We start from the raw sequence: 19,430 nt of genomic DNA, 5'->3' as shown, positions 1-19,430 counted from the left end.
CTTCATCTTCCCCTCTCCATCTTCCACATCCTTGCCTTTCCTTTCTTCTCCACACACTTCCAGGGGCCCTCATTTGCTCCTTGTAGAGCTTGTACATGTCACAAAGCTGAGGACTCCCACAGTGTTTGTACATATATACAGGGCCCTGCATGCCACATGATAATTCAGACAGAGGACACGGAATCTGTGTCAGCGCAGCTAGCACTAGTGCTGCGTTCAAAATGAGTCCTTGTAATTCTGCCCATAGCAAAAAGTGATGCAGCTGATATCAGCTGTGGCTCTGAGATCCTATGTTTGCCGCCCCTCTGTTCTCCCTCCTCCTCATCAGCCTCCTTTTCATTTTATTCCTATGTCACTGCTGGTGCATGCATGCGTCATTGGCAACCTCTCGCTGTGGCTGGAACATCGCTTCATCTATGAATAGATTTTAACAGCCTCCTTCAAGCTTCCTCTCAGGGCTGAGTTGACTCAGCCACGCTGGGAGTAGGGAATGCTTTGACTGACAGCTAGCTTTACCATCCTAAGGTGCCATGGTGTGGATATAAAAAGAGAGGTGCAAGAGGACCTAAGGATGTGGCTTAAAGGAAGCCCTCCTGAAAAAATAAATCCATCATGGCAAACTAAGAGAAGTAAAAAAGGAAGACAGGCAGTAGCTGGAGAGCTATAGTAGGTTGTTATGGATGAAGTGATAGTTTGGGATATGAAATTAGTGATTTAAAAAAAAGACATCTCTCAGATTTGGCTTTGATCTAAAGATTAAAAAGAAATTGCTTCTCTTGAGAAAGGATATTTAAGGAGCCAATTTGCAAGTAGCCAAGCTGGAGGAAAGAGGATTTCCAGAAGGCAAATCCAGGTCATCTGTTTAGAATTGATGGGTGCTTATTGTCTCTCACACTGAATTCACAGCTACTGCCTTTAATTAGTAACAGGAACACAGTCATAGCAGCCGCCAGCTGCAAAACCTGCCTCTGTGGGCTTTCAGATACAAGACGGACCATTTCTGGCTCAGGCAGACACAGCTGCTTCACGCACCCGGAATGTGTGGGAAAAACCCGGCTTGAGCCTTATGTAGGATAAAACAAGCCAAAGAGGTTTTTCCAGATAGAGGTAACCTCATGGCTGCTTATTAATAGGACAATGGATTCACCCTATAGAAATGTTTGGTGGTGTCTGCTTAATTGTTCTCAGGCAGTTATTACTGCAATTAGGGACCTGTGACATTGCAAAACCTCGTCTAGACTAGTACGTATTAAAAAGAACCTGTTTGTGATTGCTTTTTGTTGGAGAGAGCAGATAAACAGTTTGCCTTGGAGTCTCACACATGAGTGTACTCAGTCTCTCTCTCTCTCTCTGAACTACAGCTTTTGTGGCTTTTCATGCAAGTGAAGTATTTTGAGGGGCACAACCAGCATGCAAATACATTCTTCCTTCAACTCACTCACCCTTAACTCCAACATGCAACGTCTGTCTTAGCTGATATTCCTGTAAGCAATGACTATTAAGATTTCGGTTTTTATTTTTTTAATCTGGAGGCTTTGACATTACCTGGAAACAAGCTACAATGAGAGGAGCAGCTTCAGAAAGAGAAGGGAAGACACTCATTCCCAAAATACCACGACCTCCAGGAAACTTTATAATTAGAGCTTCAAGCCTCTTGAAATCCCCTCTGCCTCAGATTCTATGAATCCGCACTGCCGGAGTATTCTTCTATCACTCACAGCAAGCCTTCTTTTTCTCTTCATCATCATCTACAACCAGGTGTATCCTTAATGCCTCCATCTTTCCAAAGTCAGTGTTAGGTGGAGAATTACAATTCACCTCCTTTACCCCATGCTGAATTTTTTCTTCTTTGAGAGAATACAGCATTTTACCTCTCTGCCATTCATTTGTGTCCTTAACTAAGTGAATCCTTGGGTTGTTACTTAACAGTGTGATCGGTGTACATTATCTTCTCAATGACATGCTAAGTCCTTGGGCACAGTGTCATAATCAGGAGTGTCTGGCAGCAACAACAGATTCTGATACAGGAGGCCTTTAAGAAATATTGGTAGTTTGAGAATGCTTTTTAATTTTTTATTTAGCAGTTTTTGATTTATGAAAAATTGAGCAGAAAGTACAGAGTTCCCATATACTCCACCCCAACTCACCAGTCCGCTCCTCCCGGCTTCCCCTATTACTGACATCTTGCATTAGTGAGGTATGTTTGTTGCATTTGATAAGCCTATATTGATGCATTATTATTAAGTCCATATTTTATGTTGTTTTCACCTTTGCTGGGGTACATTCTATGGGTTTTGAAAACATGTAATATCATGTATCCACCATCACAGTATCATACAGAATAGTTTCACTGCTCCAGATCCCCAGAGCTCCACCTGTTTATGTCCCCCAACACACACACATATACACCAAACCACTGGCAACTACTTATAGTTTTATTGTATCTATAGTTTTGTTTTTCCCAGAATGTCATATGGTTAGAATCACATAGTATGTAGACTTTTCAGATTGGCTTCTTTCACTTAGCAATGTTCATTTAAGCTTCTCCCATGTCTTTGTGGCTTGACAACTCATCTCTTTTTATTGCTGAATAATATTCCATTGTCTGGATTACTACAGTTTATCTATTCACCTATTAGAGGACATTTTGGTTGCTTCCTTATTTTGGCAATTATGAATAAAGCTACTATAAACATCCATATGCAAGTTTTTGTGTGGACATAAGTTTTCAACTCATTTGGATAGATACCAAAAAGTGCAACTGCTGGATCATATGGTATGTTCAGTTTTTTAAGAAACTACCAAACTGTCTTCCAAAGTGGCTATACCATTTTGCATTCCCAACAGCAGTGAGTGAGAATTCCAGTTGCTTTGATGATTTCTTGAGCCTGGGTTTTGGTAAGTGGAAAATATAAAGAAGATACATTTGTGGGGTGGGATTAATTCAGAGCCATACACCCCTACCCTTGGACTGTCCTGCAGTAAACAGTGAAGGGTGGTGGACAGTGAGTGGATATAGAAAAAGAAAACCTTGGTGATATCTCCACCCTGCTACTTCTCAGCTATGTGGTCAAAATAAGTTACTTAGTCAATCTGAGCTTGGTTTTCTCTTATTTAAAAATGGAGACAATAGTACTAACTTCCTCAGACTCTAGTAACTACTACATAAGATAATGCACTAGCATAATCTTGAACACATAATGGATACTCAATAAGGGTGTTTCCATTTGAACAATAGGAACTAAGCTAATTTTCACCAGAATTTTTGTGATAATATGATAACCTGCATCCACTCTCTCTACTCCAGGTTCCTTTATTATTATTGTAAAGTCCTGTGACTAAAACAAGAAAATGACCTCAGAATTCTTAATGAGAGCAGAATTTCCTAGTTGCTATTTCCACCTGGTGAAAAATTAAGGAACTAGAAATGTCACACAGACTCCTTGACTTATGAGAATCTCAGACTCTTGAACACAGGGCTGCAGACTTCCAAGGGCTCTCCCTAGCCGGCCACATCTTGGCAGATAAGACCACCCATGGGAGTGGACCAGTGCAAGTTGTCCCCTTTGATTCTTTTCCACTAGAGTCTCGCTGACCCTGTACCTTTCCTTTGAGAAAAATTATTAGCAGCATTTTGCAACCATGGCTGAACTGCAGCCTTGAGAGGTCAAAAACTGCAATCAATCCTGTGACATTTTCACCCATATTCCTATAATTACCATGGGAGATGTCACTGTCCAGTGAGACTCTTATGCAATGCTCATGTGGTAGACCATATTTTTTATACTTTCCATTGCTTTTGCTGTTTACATGAGGGCAGGTATGTGTGTGTGTTGCCCGCAGCCTAATTGATTTTAAACCATTTTAAAAATTTGGTGGCTCACGCCTGTAATTCCAGCATTTTGGGAGGCTGAGGTGGGCAGATTACGAGGTCAAGAGATTGAGAGCTTCCTGGCCAACATGGTGAAACCCCGTATCTACTAAAAATACAAAAATTAGCTGCGCATGGTGGCACGCGCCTGTAGTCCCAGCTACTTGGGAGGCTGAGGCAGGAGAATCGGTTGAACCTGGGAGGTGGGGATTCCAGTGAGCTGAGATCATGCCACTGCACTCCAGCCTGGTGACAGAGTAAGACTGTCTCAAAAAAAAAAAAATTTTTAAATATATTTCAGATCCTGCTTCTCCGGCCCTGAGCTACTAGTCACCATTGGTCTACCAGTTGAATGTAAAGGGTAAAAGATTTAAAGCACACAAACAGTCTTTGGCTCTCAGCCTCAGCGGCTAGCCTCATAAGATTATCTTGACCTGTTGATTTTCACTTAAGGACCAGATGAAGAAAAGTAAATCTAATAATTGTGTTTCATTGTGTAAGTAAGCTGGGTTTCTATACTGGTCATTAAAATGTATAGGAACAGTCTTTCCATTATTGTTTAGCTACTACCATATGCATAGCATTGTACTTAGTGGGAAATGCTGAGGAAAGACCAGGAGGAATTAAGACTCAAGATTAAAAAGTCATGATTTCTCCACTTTCAAGGATTTATTCCCATGAATAATTATGGTTCAGTGACTAAAGGGGAAACATGTTGATGGGCCCCTGTTAGCAAATAATTATTGACGTATTCCAGCCCAGCCCTTCCTTAGTCTGTACAAAGATGTAGTGTTATGATTGACAGAGAACCCTACAACAGGTGAGCTACAGAGGTGAAGTTACTTCAGAAATACTTTCAGTAGCAGGAGAATGTAAGCTTTGACATTTTAAAAATTCTGTATTGCGTCTACAAAGGCCAGTAAGTAGAAATTATACTTCAGGCTATAGAGTGTGAAAGGAAGACTGGTCACATTTCAGCAGGAATCTGCAAGGATCCTGTTACTAAATTAGTTACTGGGAGAATTATATTTTGGAAGCAAAACTCCAACATTGCTACAAGACGAAAGAAGCTTCTTTGATATGAGAGGAGATGGTTTTGTGTTGTTTAAAGGAAACACAGGGCTCTGGAATCTCTGTGAGCCCTGGTCAGTGCCACATCCCCACCCCACCGCCAAGGCCATGTATAAGCTGGTGTTGACCTGGCAGGATGAGAGTGTCTGGAACCCCCCTTCTGTGGCTGGTAGCATGCCAACCTTGAGCCCGGCAAGCCATGAGCAGGCATAGCATGGCGGGAAGGTGCTGTGAGATGTTGGCTACGAGTTCGATATCTTCTTCACCTCAGTGCAAAAGAAAGTGACCTGGACCCTCTGGGCAGTGCTAGATGCCATTGGCCAGAGGTGGCTGCTTGTAGTGAGGACTTGGCACTTCAGTGAGCTGCACTATGGTGGTCTGACCAACCCAATAAACACAAACTGCTGCCAAGCATGCTGAGGCTCAGGTAAAGATCTGGAGGTGCTCCTATGCTGTTCTACCACCTCTGAAGGAGCCTGACCATCCCTTCTACAGCAGTGTCAGTAAGGACTGCAGGTATGCAGATCCCACTGAAGATCAGCTACCCACCTGTGAGTCTGAAGGACACTACTGCCAGAGCTCTGCCCTTTTGGAATGAAGAAATAGTTCCCCAGATCAAGGAGGGGAAACAAGTACTGACTGCAGCCCATGGCAGCAGCCCTGGGGAACTTTCATTTGGGGAGGTATCTCCCAGTCAGAAGTCACGGGGATCAGGACCCACTTGAGGTAGTCTGTCCCTTAGCAAAGCTAAAGTGCTGTGCTGGGAGATCCTCTGCTCTCTTCAGAGCTGGCAAGCAGGAATGTTTAAGTCCACTGAAGCTGCACCCACAGCCACCCCTTCCCCCAGGTGCTCCGTCCCAGGGAGATGGGAGTTTTATCTATAAGCCCCTGACTGGGGCTGCTGCCTTTTTTTCAGAGATGCCCAGAGAGGAGGAATCTAGAGAGGCAGTCTGACTACAGTGGCTTTGCTGGCTGCGGTGGGCCCCACCCAGTTTGAACTTCCCAGTGGTGGCTTTGTTTACACTGTGAGGGGAAAACCGCCTACTCAAGCCTCAGTAATGGCGGACACCCCTCCCCCTGCACCAAGCTGAAGCATCCCAGGTCGACTTCAGACTGCTGTGCTGGCAGAGAGAATTTCGAGCCAGTGGATCTTAGCTTGCTGGGCTCCGTGGGGTGGGATCTGCTGAGCTAGACCACTTGGCTCCCTGGCTTCAGCCCCTTTTCCAGGGGAGTGAGTGGTTCTGTCTCGCTGGTGTTCCAGGTGCCACCGTGGTATGAAAAAATCTCCTGCATCTAGTTCCATGTCTGCCCAAATGGCTGCCTAGTTTTGTGCTTGAAACCCAGGGCCCTGGTGGTGTAGGCATCCAAGGGAATCTCCTGGTCTGCGGGCTGTGAAGACCGTGGGAAAAGCATAGTATCTGGGCCGGAGTGCACCGTTCCTCACAGCGCAGTCCCTCATGGCTTCCCTTGGCTAGAGGAGGGAGTTCCCCAACCCCTTAAGCTTCCTGGGTGAGACAATGCCCCACCCTGCTTGGCTTGCCCTCCATGGGCTGCACCCACTGTCTAACCAGTCCCAATGAGATGAGCTGGGTACCTCAGTTGGAAATGCAGAAATCACCCACCGTCTGCGTTGATCTCTCTGGGAGCTGCAGACCAGAGCTGTTCCTATTCAGCCATCTTGCCAGCCACCCCTTTTCTGTGTTTTAAAACATAAAATTGTAATGTTATTTCCAGGGCTTGTGTTTGGCCTGTGCCTACTCATATAGCTGCATGTCAAAATATTGAAATAGTTTCACAGAGATTGGATCACTGTTGCTACCTCCAGTTCCCCTAATGCCCTCTCAGAACCTTAGCTGGCCCAGATATCTTCTGGATCCTCCCCTCACCAACCTCCCCATTACAGTTTGCAAAAATGATCACATCACTTCCTTCTCTATCTCCACATCCCTTTGCAATATGACTTGTGGTTTTTTTTCTATCAAGAGGCAGAGTGTCTTTGTTCAGCTCCTGAATTTGGGCTGACCTTGAGACATGACTTGGTGAGTAGAACGCATATAAATTAGTTATTCAAATAATAAGCCTAATCCTAAACAAGCCTTGTGCTCTCTCTAGAAAACACACTCCACAATCGTAAGAACAAGCCCATGATACCCTGCTGGGGCATGAGAAACCAAGTGGAACAGAGATGAACCATCCCAACTGAGGCTGCCTCAGACCAGACTGAACTGGCAGCTGACCAAAGATATAGGAGTAAGCCCAGCTAAGATCAGGAGAACCAGCTGAACCTAGCATAAATTTCTGATTCTCAGATTTATGAGCTAACTAGATGGTTATTGTTTTAAGCCTCTGGGTTTAGGGATAGTTTCTTATGTAGACATATTTGTTATACATTTGTAATATTGCACATACTTTATAATATTATGTACACAGAAATAAATAATATCCCAACAATCCGGCATTTAAAAGGGTATCAACTGGCTTAACTGAGGTCCTCCAGAAACCTGCTCCCATGCTAAATCTCCATTTTGATTGGTAGATCCCATGATGCAACAATAATTGTATTAGGACGAGAGCATGAGCTTTTTATTTATTTATGTTTTTTTTTTTTTTTTGAGACAGAGTCTCACTCTCACCCAGGCAGGAGTACAGTGGCACAAACACAGCTCACTGGAGCCTCAGTCTCCTGGGCTCCAGGGATCCTCTTGCCTTAGCCTCCCAAGTAGCTGGAATTACAGGCATGCACAACCACATCTGGCTAATTTAATTTTTTTTAATTTTGTTTTTTTTTTTGCTAGAGATGTGTTCTTCCTATATTTTCCAAGCTGGTCTGAAACTCCTGGGCTCAACCAATCCTCCTGCCTCGGCCTCCCAATGCCAGCTTACAGCCATGAGCCACGGTGCCCAGTGGAGAGTGCGAACTTTTACATTTTTAAAATTCTATATTGAGTTTGAGTTTGTGAGTCTGGTAAGTAGAAATTACACTTTAGGCTGTACAGTATAGAAAGATTTGTCACATTTCACCAGATGTCTGAAAGGATCCTGGTACTGAAACAATCCTAGGTATGTAAGTAAAGTATATTATTATTAATACTTGTATGCCTAGCTGTCATAATTAATTTGTTAATTGTAATTAGAAATAATTTGATGATATTTTAGAAAAATTTCTTAAAAGTTTAATTTACTAATTAAAATTTATTTTTAGTAATCACTGTTCTCTCACCAAAGTTAAACAGAAAGAAAAGCTTTCTACTCAAGTTAAATTTCTTTCTAGGCAAAACTGAGTAAAAAAAGAAGACAAATAACGTAAATTCAAAAATGGATAAAAACCAATGAGCTAAAAATTTCAGTTCATAAAAAAACCTCCACATGGATGTTTATAGCAGCTTTATTCTTAATTGCCAAAAGATGGAACCAAATAAGGTGTTTTTCAATCGTGAATAAAAAAATACACTGTGGTATATCCAGATAGTGGCATATTGTTCAGCACTAAAAAGAAATGAGCTATCAAGCCATGAAAGACATGGAGGAAACTTAAATGCTTATTACTAAGTGAAATAAGCCAGTCTGTAATGGCTATATACTATATAATTCCAACTATATAACATCGTGGAAGAGGCAAAACTATGGAGACAATAAAAAGATCAATGATTTCCAGGAATTTAGGGGAATGGGAGATCAATAAGTGGAGCATTAGAGATTTTATGGCAGTGAGACTATTCTATATAATACTATAATGATAAATACATGTTGTTATACATTTGGCAAAACCCACAGAACAGGAGTGAACCCTAATGTAAACTATAGATTTTGACTGACAATAATATAACAAGATTGGTTCATCAGTTGTAACAAACAAACCACACTAGTGTGAGATGTTGTTGGCAGCGGGGGCTGTCTGTGGGGTGGGGGCAGGTGAGTGGTATATGGGAAATTTGTACTTTATATTTAATTTGCCATGAGCCTAAAACTCCTCCAAAATATAAAGTACCTGTCTTTAAAAATTTGATAAAAGACTTGAACATATTCTTTATAATGACTGATCAATGAGAACATGAAAAAAACTTCAACTTTATTAACTTTTTGGAAATGCAAACCCAAAATACAATGAAATACCACCATGCAGCCTCTAAAATGGCCAACATTAAAAAGACCGTCAATACTCAGTGTTGGCAAGGATGTGGAGCATCTAGACCCTTCACACATTACTAGTGTAAAATGACACAGCCACTGTTTCTTGTAAAGTTAAAACATGTGCATACTCAGCAATTCCACTCTTTAGTACTTACCCACGAGAATTGAAAACATATGTTAATAAAAAGATGTGTGTACCAGTGTTCACACCAGAACCCACAAACTGGAAACAGTCCAAAAGTAGGTACACCAACTGGCAAGTGCATAAACACATTTTAGTATGTTCTTACCATAAATTCTGTTAAGCAATAAAGTAAAATGAACTACTGATATAGGCTGTGACATGGATGAATCTCACAGTCATTATGCTGAGCAAAAGAAGCCATACACACAGTAAAGACGGTGTGATTGCATTTAGATGAAATTCTATAACAGGCAAAACTAACCGATAGTCATGAAAACATGTCAGTGGTCATTTGCAGGTGGATGGGAAGGAGAGGAGAGAGATTGAATGCACAGAGGCAGTGGGGAGCTTTCTGGGAAAATGCCAATGTTCTGTATTTGGAATGGGCTAGTGATTATACAGAAGTACATTTGTCAAATATAAGACACCTACCTGTACCATTAAAATGTGCGATATAGTGTATGTAAATTCTACCTCGATAAATAAGCAGATTTTTAAAAATATTCTTCTGAAGTCAGATTTTAATTCCAGAGACAGAAAAACGTATCCCATGTGCATGGTAGACATTGCTCATCAATTATGATGTACCTTTCAGCTTTCCAGGCATGCAAACACAGTGCTCCAGGCAGCCACCGTGGGCCATTAGGATTAGCCCAGTCCTTGAAACCTCTTTGCCATTCTAGGCTAAGGCCATCCTAGGCTATACCTACCAGATATGCCTATGCCCCAGAACAGGAAGCGTGGCTGGCTTCATAAATGTACAACATATGTGGTCACACAAAGCCCTCACGCTTGCTATGGCCTCATGTCTGGTTTAATGTTCTACTATCATGGTCTTGAAATTCTTAATAGATTTCTAATAAAGGTCCCCTCATTTTCATGTTTCACTGGGTCTTGCAAATTACATAGCCTGGCAGCAAGCCTCTGAATCATAAAGCCCCTGAAACTGGTTCAACTTTAGTTTTTAGTCTTTAATTATGATCTTTGTATTTTTATATACAAAAATAAAATTAATTCCTTAATGCTTTTCTTTCTCAATATCTGGTACTCTTTCTCAGGTCAAAGCAAAATACACTGAAGTATCTTTATTAATTAGGATAGATAGTATGTTCTCTTTTGAGTCAAAAAGCAGTAACTGCTAATTTAAATGGGTTTGATTTCCAAAAATCCTTAATTTTTTGTTTTTCCACGGGGCATCTTATAAAAAGGCCAGGCTCTTTAACTACCTAGGAGTTTGGAAACACAGGATGGGACATTTGGATGGTGGATGACTCAGTTTGTATTCTTTCTATTTGAGTCCTATTCTTTTCATATCTTTAACACCTGTAGCAGGATAAAGTAAAATAATTTTTGTACTGTTATCATGTGTTGAGTTGTGTTTCCCCAAAAGACATTGAAGTCCTAACTCCTAGTACCTGTGAAAGTGACTTTATTTGGAAATAATGTCTTTGCAGATGATCACGTTAAAATGAGATCACTGGATAGTCCTAATCCAATATGGCTGGTATACTTACATAAAGGAGAAATTTGGACATACAGAGAGATTGATGCAGAGGGAAGAAAGTGTGAGAGCACAGGGAGAACGCCATCTACAAGCCAAGGAAAACCTGAGACTACCAGAAATTAGAAGAGATCCATGGAACAGATTCTTCCTCAGAGCTTGCACAAAGAACCAAAGATGCCAACACCTTGACCTCAGACTTTCATCCTCCAGAACCGCAAGACAATCAATTTCTGTTGTTGAAGCCACTCAGTTTGTGGTACTTCGTATGGCAGCTCAGCAAACTAATATAGCCATTGAAATTGAAGGGCAGAAATGTATTATAACAAATTCTAAGATAAATTATGGGGCTTTTGTTTTCTTCTCCATTGCTCACCCTTCTACACATAATGTCTTTGTTTCCTCATTACGCCCGTAGTGAATTTTCCTTGGGTTACCATGAAGGTCCAGGAGGTAATTTGATGTGATAACTGTCAGAATGTGGTCCACTTACTGCCTTCATTAAAGTCACGAAGAATGATTGTTTAAAATGCAGGTTTCTGAGTCTGAGAGCACAAGTACAAAATTAGATTATTTGGGAAAGGATAGCCCAGGAATCTGCATCTTTTAAAAGTTCTCCAGGTGATTCTGAAGTAATTAAAGTTTGGAAATCACTGAAGGAATCTTTGGCTGGTTGGCTAGTGCCACAGTAGGAAATAATTCACAGATAGTGACAACCTGTGCCTTCTCCTGGGTGTATTTCTATGCTGGAATTAAACGGGAAAGATATCCCTTTCCCATGAAAAAGCTACTTGGTACATTCTTTGTTATCAGAAACAACAGAGGAATTCCTAAAACGAGAACCTTCCTATAAGCCTATTCCTAAACCCTGATATTTCCCAGAAGAAAGAAAAGTGATCAAATAGTTGAACTGTTAATTACGGTAATTTTTTTTTTTTTTTTTTTTTTTTTTTTTTTTTTTTGAGACGGAGTCTCGCTCAGTCTCACAGGCTGGAGTGCAGTGGCAAGATCTCAGCTCACTGCAAGTTCAACCTCTTGGGTTCACACCATTCTCCTGCCTCAGCTTCCCGAGTAGCTGGGACCACAGGCACCCGCCACCACGCTCAGCTAATTTTTTTGTATTTTTAGTAGAGACAGGGTTTCACTGTGTTAGCCAGCATGGTCTTGATCTCCTGACCTCGTGATCCGCCCGCCTCATGCTCCCACAGTGCTGGAATTACAGGCATGAGCCACCGCGCCTGGCCTAATTATGGTAATTTTTAACTTACCCTTTACTACAGAAAACCAGGTTAACACAAAGAGGTTGTTAGCTAGACTTGCCTTCTTAAAATTACTTTAGGGCAGAAAACTACTATGCATCATCAAAAGTTGACTTCTTGCTGCTCCAAAGCTCAGTAGGACCTGCCTTGGATAGGCTAGAAAATTCAAGGCTTCGAACCATTCTTTCTGTTTACCTCTTGGTAGAGTGCTCTTATGTAGTGCATTAAGTTCATAATGTATAGGAAAAATTACTGTACCTTAAAAGATGGGGAACCAAATCCAAGACAGAATGAGGCATGTGTAGAAAGGATCAGGCTGCGAAGTCACAAAAGCTTTGTTTGGGCCAAATTTGGAAGTCCCTAGGCAAACCTGGAATTCCCCTAAGTTTCTACTGGGAAGTGGCTTAAACTCCGACATGACTTTGATCTTATTTATAAGACAAATGGTGATGCTGGAATTCCACTCTAGGTCTATCTCCTCAGTTAAAAGTGCAGAAAATAGCATTTCTTTCTTTTTCTTTATTTCTTCTAAAACAAAAACAAAAACAAAAATGGGATACATGTGCAGAACGTGCAGGTTTGTTCCATAGGTATACGTGTACCATGGTGGTTTGCTGCACCTATTGACCTGTCCTCTAATTTCCTTCCCCTCAGTTCCCATCTCCCTCAGACCCTGGTGTGTGTTTTTCCCCTCTCTGTGTCCATGTGTTCTCATTGTTCAACTCCCACTTATGAGTGAGAACATGCAGTATTTGGTTTTCTGTTCCTGTGTTTGTTTGCTAAGGATGATGGCTTCCAGTTTCATCCATTTCCCTGCAAAGGACACGATCTCATTCCTTTTTATGGCTGCACAGTATTCCATGGTGTATATGTGCCATGTTTTCTTTATCCAGTCTATCATTGATGGGCATTTGGGTTTGTTCCATGTCTTTGCTATTGTAAATAGTGTTGCAATAAACATATGTGTGCATGTGTCTTTACAGTAGAATGATTTATATTCCTTTGGGTATATATCCAGTAATGGGATTGCTGGGTCAAATGGTATTTCTGGTTCTAGATCCTTAAGGAATCCCCATTCTGTCTTCCACAATGGTTGAACTAATTTACATTCTCACCAATAGCGTAAAAGCATTCCTGTTTCTCCACAGCCTCACCAGTATCTGTCGTTTCCTGACTTTTTAGTAATCACCATTTTGACTGGCTTGAGATCTACCCAAAGAAAATAGCATTTCTAGGAACTTATTTGTCTTGCTGAGATCAGCTACCACCATCTTTGGAGTCTGGTGCATTGGTGTACTTGTTTTCAGGTTTAAACCTCGGGTTACTTGCCTGAGGAAAGGCAGTCTTAGGGTCTCTGGCTGAGAGATATTTATTAACATGTGACATAAAATTTTAGTTGGGCATTCCAAGGAAAATGGATCTTTTGTTGAGAACACAGCTTCTTTTTTTAATCCCATTTTCTAATTCAGAGATAATATCTTCTCCTTTCTACCTTTTTAGGTAAAAAGTCAAATGTAAGATACAAATGAATCTAAATCAAATTCATTTTTCACATAATCACAGCACTGATTTTCATGGCTTGAGCAAATTAGACCATTGGGGTACTCCCAACCACTACTCCTAGACATGAAATTTTAATATGCTGTTTGTTTAGACCTTTTCCCTTTGGTTCAAATTCCTCAGTACTTTACTGTATTATATTTTAATTAGTATAGTGAATTTCTAATCGTCTTTTCAATGCTCAAGTTCAACAGGTAAATGTTTGAAAAATGTTCCCTGGCACTTTCCCTCTCCCATCTCAACCCTAAGGTCTCATGCAGTTGTGATGGTATGGTGTGGGCCTGTGCTTGTGTGTATGTACACACATGTAACATGTGCCTGTGCATGTGTGCATGTGCCTGTGTTTGTGTGTAGGGGGCAGTGTTTGAGATTTGGAGGGAGTGAAGGGGTTACTGTTTGTTTCCCTGAGGAGTATCTATTCAAATTTATGCTAAACGTATTTTTCTTTCTCAATTCTGTTTTAATTATTTGGACTTGTAAAATAATTTTAGTTTTTACCCAAAACATATGACTTTGTATCATTAGCCCTTTTCATACAACTGAAAAATAGAGACATTTGTCCAGGAAAGGAAGAGAACAGAAACTATTCGGTTTTTAAATTCAAGAAAATTTCAAGAAAAATTTCAGATTAACAGGTAGAAATAACTCCAGGTACTTTCTTCCCAAACAGGTCAACATTGTCAACCATAACAATTTTATATGGGCTCTTACTTAGTGAAATACATAAATATTATTTATTAGAATAATGGTTTTATAAGATTAGGTTTTGGTCCTAAGTGCCATGATTTCTTGTTTTAAAGGAAAGTTTTCCAACAGTGCCAACTATTCCATAAACTGACTTATAGTTTTTATTTTTTTATTCCAATTTACTTAGATTTAATGAATAAACATCACATAACCATGGTGAACTGTCTTTTATTACCACCAAATATAAGTGATTAGTATTTTACAATAGAGAAATTTATAGCATTTAACAGTATATTTTGTTATATATATACTATATAACCATAGTATCATTGGACTGACCAAGATATAGGATGGGTCTTTGTATACAGACAATTTTTTATAAGACGACTGAGAAATAAAGGGAGAAAAATAAATGCTAGGAATAAAGTTTAGGTACATAAAACAATTTTAATATCAAAATTCATCAACCATAACACCATTTGAAAGAATATGATGAAAAGTGCTGCCTATGTGGACTAGAATTACTATTGTTTGTCTTAGGAAAATCAACAATTCAGTATCTTGTCTTAATGTTGAAGCAAAAATAGGAGGCTTGGTCATTATTCATAAGGTACCAGGAAAAGACTACTGGTTCATTTAAAAATAAACTAGGTTTCGGGAGGCTGAGGCAGGAGAATGGCGTGAACCCTGAAGGTGGAGCTTGCAGTGAGCCAAGATTGTGCCACTGCACTCCAGCCTGGGAGACAGAGCGAGACTCCATCTCAAAAAATAAAATAAAATAAAATAAACTAGGTTAAATGTAAAATGATAGGCCATAAATGACTACTCAATTCTCCTACCCCAAAAGAAATGGCCGTATGTTGTGTTATTCCAGATAATTCTGTTATTCCAGGGAAAAGACGGTCCAATCTTACCAAAAATAACAAGCAAACACATATACAAAATCAAACAATAACAACAACAACAAAATTTAAAAAGCAACAACAAAATTTAAAAAGCAGCAACAAAATTATGTGACAATTAGTTTAGTTAGTACCGAAACTACAGTGAGAAACGCTATAAAATTGCTTGTGTACAACAACACAACAGTGCACTGCAGTGCAAGTTTCTTTTTGGCATCCCTCTACAAAAAATTGAAGTATATGCATACTGTTGCTTGTTCACTAAAGTCATAAGTAAGGATGTCCAATGCCATTATTCAGGTCTTTTGGCTGAATATCACTCTTGGGAAAGACATAGACTCTGGACTTCCTTTTTTTTTTTGAGACGGAGTCTAGCTCTGTCGCCCAGGCTGGAGTGCAATGGCGCGATCTCGGCTCACTGCAAGCTCCACCTCCCGGGTTCACACCATTCTCCTGCCTCAGCCTCTCGAGTAGCTGGGACTACTGGCGCCCGCCACCACGCCCGGCTAATTTTTTTTGTATTTTTTAGTAGAGACGGGGTTTCACCATGTTAGCCAGGATGGTCTTGATTTCCTGACCTCGTGATCCGCCCGCCTCGGCTTCCTAAAGTGCTGGGATTACAGGCGTGAGCCACCGCGCCCGGCCGACTTCCTTCTTAATAAGCAGTTTCCCATTAACAAGTTCTGTTTTATAGTGAACGTGAACTAGAAAGAAAATTTGCCTCACTGGTTCTTGGTGGAACAAAAAAATAGTTTCAGTCACCTCCCTCTTGAGCAATCCAGGCCATGTTTTATGTTACCTAAACCTATTTAATTAATGAGGTATAGATTTAAAACACAGTACATTCTTACCGTATTTAGAAAATATTTCTATGTTCTAGAATCACATCCCAATTTTAATATTTTATATGTAAAACAATTTTACATAGGGTGGATTTCTTTCAAAGCACCGTGTTCCACAAAAACATATGCTTTGTATATAAAAGTCATAAGGCATTTCATTTGAAATTGTATTCTATATTTTTCTAGAGATATTCTGTATTTAATTTAAGGTTGTATTTTATGTTTTTCTAAAAACATTCTGGATTTGTTGAACAGTAATTGCACGGGAAGAATTGGGCTTGGACTTATATCATTTTTTATTTTGGCTTTTTCTTGTGTTTGCTAGTCATGAGATCTGCACCAACTGTCTCTCTCTTCTCTAAAGATGGAATTCTATAAATTTGTCTGGTCTATAGACCGTCTGTCTTTGAATTGTGGTATGCTTATCTAGAATTTCCTTGTGAAAACAAAGTTCTTCTGTATCAAGGAGTGAACTCAGGATGTAATTCATTTGCTGTAGAGAAAAAGTATCTTTTTTTTTTTTTTTTTTTTTGAGATGTAGTCTCACTCTGTCACCAGGCTGGAGTGGAGTGGCACAATCTGGGCTCACTGCAACCTCTGCCCCCAGGTTCAAATGATTCTCCTGCCTCAGCCTCCGGAGTAGCTGGGACTACAGGCGCATGCCACCACACCCAGCTAATTTTCTTTCTTTTTTTTTTTTTTTCTTGTATTTTTAGTAGAGACAGGGCTTCACCATGTTGGCCAGGATGGTCTTGATCTCTTGACCTCGTAATCCACCCGCCTCTGCCTCCCAAAGGAGAAAAAGTATCTGTTTCCAGACAAGATTAGGTGGTAGGACACCCAAAAACAGTCTTGCTAGAGGAAAGAACATAGGCACCAAGACACAACACTGTTTTCCTCTACAATCTTCTTTCTCTTTCACAGATAAAGACAGCTCCTGTCATAGATCAACTCTGTAAATTTATCAATGAGTCACATCCAATAAACTCCTTCAATCTTGTACAGAAGTGCCAAAAATGTAACCAACTACAGAACTGTATTACTGTCTGCTTCCATTTGAATATGTGAAAATGAAAAATTATAAAGAAATTCTGCTTTCTTATTCACGACAAATCTTGATTGAACCTTAATAATGGACAAACGGCTATTTTCAAGGCTACTCTTGAAAAACACTGATCTGAGAATATATTTTCAGTTCTATTTCATGTAGAACCTCATATTCAAAAAGTCTGAACCTAAACTCATGTTCTTCTCCCTACCTGGCTTTTCTTCTTGTAACTGCTACCTACCAACCCAAGTTAGAAACCTGGGTGTATCCCTGACTCCTTACTCTTTCTTGATCTTCAAATTTAACACATCTATGCATCATCATTTCTTACTGATTTTACTTTTTAATTAGTTCTCCAGTCCATTTAATTCTCTCCATATGAACAGCCATCAACCTAATTGGAACTCTTATCATCTCTCTATTGGACTACTCTGCTCATATCTGAATTGGTTTCCCCTCTCCAGACTTAGTACCCTCAAGTTCATCTTCAATGCAGCCAACTGAATGAGATATTGGATAACTGATAATGTCACTTCTGAATTGAGAATACAACTGTGTTCCCTTACTATGCATTATATAATAAAAACAAAGCTCTTTAATATTCCTTTAAAAACCTTATGGAATAGTACTTACCTTCATTTCCAGTTTACAAAACTTTGTGCATTTTATTAATTATACTGGTTACTCAATCCTCTTGTCTCCTCCTCCACTAGTCCTAGCCCTGATCCACGAACCTAATTTCTAAGCAGACCCTTTAAGCCTCAACTCAGATGTAACCTTTGCTAGGAAGTTTTGTGTCATTCTCACTCACACTCTGAGCTAATGTAAACGTCTTCCTCTGGGTTTCCAAAATATTCCTTAAATATCTCTAATATTGTATTTTCTACATGGAATTATAATTTCTGTTTTGTTTCCCTCATTAGAAGGCTGAAGCTAAAACATTCATCCTTATGTTTTACAGAATGCCTGGCACAAGATAAATGCCCACTCAATGTTGCTTAAATTTAGTTTTTAACAAGTCATGGAGCTTAGCTGGAAGAATACAAAACCTCAGGATATATTACTTACAGAGACTGACAAAAGTTACCTTTTCATCAGTAAACCAAGTGATAATAATTTCTAAAGTTCAGAGCTGCTATGAAGATTAAAATTTTAAAATAGAAGATAAAGTACAACCTTTATCCTAAATAAGTCTATCCCTCCTTCAGGGCTTCCTGTCTCAGTAAGTGGGCCCTCCACTCATTCTACTTCTTCTACCAGGATTTTGATATCAGACTTTATATGTTCTTTTCCCTCCCTCCTCACATTAAAAATCATGTTGATTCTAGCTCAAAAATAGATCTGGAATCCTTCTATTTCTTTGTGTTATCTCTACCACTATCCTTGTCTAGGACATCATCTTTGGACACCTTGAGACTCTGGACACCTTGAGAGTACTGTAACTTGCTGTTTCTACTCTCATTCTTGTCCTTTTTCAATCTTTCCTTATTTCACCAGCCAGAATAATCTCTCTCTCTCTCTCTCTCTCTCTCTTTGAGTCAGGGTCTCGCCCTGTCACTCAGGCTGGAGTGTAGTGACATGATCTCAGCTCACTGAAACCTCCACCTCTGGGGCTCAAGTGATTCTTCCACCTCAGCTTTCCAAGTAACTGGGACTACAGGCAAGTGCCATCTAACCAGCTAATTTTTTTGTATTTTTTGTAGCGACAGGATTTTGCCATGTTGCCCAGGCTGGTCTCAAACTCCTGGGCTCAAGCAATTCACCCATCTTGGCATTCCAAAGTGCTGGGACTACAGGTGTGAGCCACCATGCCCACCACAGAGTAATCTCTTAAAGATAAAAATTTTATCGTATCCTTTTATTGCTTTAAACCTTATAAAGACTTTGCATTTTCTGGAATAAAACCCTTCACTTGGCTGACTCCTACTGAACCTTCTCAAGTTAAATGTCACAGCCTCAAGAAGGTCTTGCCTGACTCCCAAGTCTTAATTAGCTTCCTGTTCTATCATAGCACACTAAATATTTTCTTCTTAATATTTAGCATAATTATGATAACATATTTATTTTTATCTGCATATTTATGATTTGACTCTATCACTAAACTATATGTCCCATGAAAACAGAGATGCTATTTGTCTTGTCACTACTTTATTCTCAAGGACTCAGTACAATACCTAACATATACTGGATTCTAAATATGTATCTGTTAAATGAACGGCTTAACATGCATAGAACATAGAAAGCACATGATTTATATATAAAAGTGATCTTTTTTTCTCTCTCTTTCTATAAAACACATTAAAGATAAACAGAATTTTCAGGGAAAGGATTTCAATGAATTCATGGTTAAATATAGGGTAAAGGAGAAATTCTA

The 19,430-nt window shown here is 39.8% G+C and overlaps 1 pseudogene; it reads left to right on the top strand.

The window, feature by feature from the left end:
• Window positions 1-5,050: 5,050 nt before the first annotated feature.
• LOC100608178 (phosphoglycerate mutase 1-like) lies at window positions 5,051-5,667 on the top strand (annotated as a pseudogene).
• Window positions 5,668-19,430: the final 13,763 nt, after the last annotated feature.

The sequence above is a fragment of the Pan troglodytes genome, chromosome 4 (genome assembly GCF_028858775.2).
Source record: "Pan troglodytes isolate AG18354 chromosome 4, NHGRI_mPanTro3-v2.0_pri, whole genome shotgun sequence".
Classification (NCBI taxonomy): domain Eukaryota; kingdom Metazoa; phylum Chordata; class Mammalia; order Primates; family Hominidae; genus Pan; species Pan troglodytes.
The sequence above is the reverse complement of the archived record's forward strand: the minus strand, read 5'-3'. Positions and strand labels throughout refer to the sequence as shown.